The sequence below is a fragment of the Pseudophryne corroboree genome, chromosome 8, assembly GCF_028390025.1.
Source record: "Pseudophryne corroboree isolate aPseCor3 chromosome 8, aPseCor3.hap2, whole genome shotgun sequence".
Taxonomy (NCBI): domain Eukaryota; kingdom Metazoa; phylum Chordata; class Amphibia; order Anura; family Myobatrachidae; genus Pseudophryne; species Pseudophryne corroboree.
Window position 1 is genome coordinate 245,309,411 of NC_086451.1, and position 3,123 is coordinate 245,312,533.

A 3,123-nucleotide genomic window follows, 5' to 3' on the forward strand; every position below is an offset into this window, starting at 1 on the left:
ATAATTTATAAATTACACATCTCTAATTGATAATTATGCGATCAAGTTTATATTTTAGGTAATATGTAGTTCATGTTTGGTGTATTATGTCATTCATATATATATACAATTAGCTTATCTTCAATCTGCATAACAAATTCTTCCCAGTAATATGGTTTATCATTCCTACGTTTCTGTTCTTTGCAAATGCAATAGTGTTGCATATTACTTCAAGATGTCAGTTTTAGCTAACTAATTACAGCAGATTCGTTTCATATGGAGCTCATGTCTTTTTGGCGTCAGGCACAGCATCATTAATTACATTATTCGGCTGTGTCAATTTAATTGTAAGAGCCGTGATTGGTGGAAACCCCTAATATATTCTAACTCACGGCGCCACTATGCTCACGCTACCCGTGAACAAGCCTGCTGCGAAACGTACGTTGGGTACGTGATTAGGGTCACGGAGAGCGCTCTCACGTGACCAGGCTCAGACCAGCGGCAGAGGAGAGGAGACCGGACGAGACGCTCAGCCTGCATACCGCACGGACTTAAGCGGTCTAGCGGCACCTGATGGGACGGGGAGGCGCACAGTAAAATAAGTATCCCCCCTTCCTTCCCTGTCCAGTTTGTCCTCACCTCAAATGTTAAAGCCAATGCCGAATTGGGCTATTTATGATGCTGGTTGTGAGCAGCAAGTATATAGGCACCATTTATTATAGGTGTTTTATATGACCGGCTGCATGTATATAGGCACCATTCATTATAGGTGTTTTATATGATCGGCTGCATTCTTACTCGTGGTAATTAACCATATGATCGGCTGCATTCTTACCCGTGGTAATTAACCGCAATTCTGTTATAAAATTATCTAGGCTCTGTATTATGTCTAAATTGCATTAATTAATTGATTAATTGAGAACATACATATAGTACATCGCAGGGCACCTCAAGTTGCAGCATTGTATGTTGTGTGCTTTTTTCTTAAATTCGCGTGAACTCTTTGTATCAGCCTATACAGAGTGTATGGCAACAATTATATCTAACACTCTGGCTGCCAGTAATTTGACTGTTTATTATTGCAGCAAGGATTCTCTGTCCCTATGATTCTTCCCCCCCCCCCTTTTTTTTCTTCATATATACTTAGAAGGTGGTTACAATTGTATCTGGGATCTTGGATGTTATAGGCCTCTTTGTATCAACCTACGCAGAGTTCATGGCAACAATTGTATCCAATGCACTGGCTGCCAGTATTTGACTGCTTACTATTGCAGCAAGTATTCGGTGTCCCTAAAAAATTCCACCACCTCTCTCTCTTCTTTTTTTCTTGATATATATTTTAAAGGTGGTTATAATTGTATCTGGGACATTGGATGCTATAGGCCTCTTTGTATTAACCTATGCAAAGTTCATGGCAATAACTGTATCTAATATACTGGCTGCCAGTATTTGACTGTTTACTCTTGCAGCAGGTATTCTATGTCCCCAAAATTCCCCTGTTGTTTTGTTTTCTTCTTGATATATACTTTGGAGGTGGTGATAATTATATCAGGGACATTGGATGTTATAAAAACACACTCAATTACTCTTTTTTCTGTTATTGTTGCTAGCCTTTTCATATCTTTTCCACTGATACAAACTAACATTTTATTTGAAATCTAGCACAGATAATATCCTTATCAAATGTCTATGTATTAAAAAGTATTATTCAATTAATGTCCTTATGACAGATATACTCAGTCTGCAATAACAGATATTCTTCTTTTTTCAGATTTTGTGTTTGTTTGTTATATATGCCTTAAATCATAATAGGCTACTTTCCTTGTTCGGCTTTACGCCATGCACAGGTAAAACAGAGGCCTGTTGTCACTAACCCCTGTTGACCATATGATTTAACCTCCGCATACCCATGTGTTTGGGCTGCCAATCGGTGCAATGAGGGTCAACTAAATATCCCTAACGGGTTAGACAAATGTATTTTATAAAACTGGCACAATAACAAACATTTCCCATTCTGTTACATAACAGCCGCACCTGCTACTCTTTTCCATACGCAACCTACTACCATACCACACTGGATATGCCCAACCCCGTCTGATCTTGGAGGCAATACAGCGTTGGGCCTGGTCAGTACTTTAGTGGGAGACCATTTAGGAATACCAGGTGTTGTAGGTTACTGATGGCACTTAATTGGGGCTTGTGCTGACTCCACGGGAAGATGGGCTTATGCTTGCCAGACACTGAATTACCACAGTAGTAATCCATCAATATGTTCGCAGACTCATTCTTTAAGTGTGGCTCATAAAAGTTAGAGCCAGCCATTTATTATTCATGCAAGTTTTTTTGCAATTCTAAATTGTGTACCCCATTTCTTATATAGACATATTAAAAGTTAAGTTTTAAATACTTCATTGTTACATTATTACTCATATATACATCAAGAATTTCAAGTTACTCTTCGGGAGTGAGTGCTCCCAACCAAGGTCACTTTTTTCTAGCTTTCTCTTTCTATTTCAAATACGTTTGGACCTTTGGGAGCACCGCTGGCAATCACCATTTGTCTACCCATAGATATTAAGCTCATGGTAGAAGGTGATAAATTTTAGACTACTGTCTAAATTGTCGGCTTTTCTAGGAGACAATATTTTATTTATTATTATTTTTTATAACTCAGTTAACCCTGTGCGGTATTCCCAACCCAACCCTTTTCTTATTTGGCTTCCTTTGTCATAAAGAAATCACACACCATGCAAGCACCTAAAGTTATTTTAGGCCTGAGTTAAAAATAAAAACTATATCAAAGCTATGCAGCAACTTTTAAATATACTTTTAAACCTACTTAAACAGATAAACAATCCAATCTGAATCAAACACAATATGACTTATTTGAACCTTGTTTTGCAACAATAAAAATACAATTTAGCATCTTAAATATTATGAGAAACGCATTGTCCCTTGAATTTCATATCATTGGCTTACTGATACCACAACAATACATGTGGATGTTATTTTCATCAGCTTCTCAATGCGTCCATTGGAGCCGGTCAATTACAGCCGCGTTTGTAATGTACAGTGCATCATTAAGACCCTGATATCCCGTAAGAGCCCTCATCTAAGAATGCCAAATTGATTTCTCACAAATAT

At 37.8% G+C, this 3,123-nt stretch overlaps 1 pseudogene; it reads left to right on the plus strand.

Annotated features, from left to right (window-relative positions):
• Nucleotides 1-2,035: 2,035 nt before the first annotated feature.
• LOC134952677 (5S ribosomal RNA) lies at nt 2,036-2,154 on the plus strand (annotated as a pseudogene).
• The last annotated feature ends 969 nt before the right edge of the window (nt 2,155-3,123 follow it).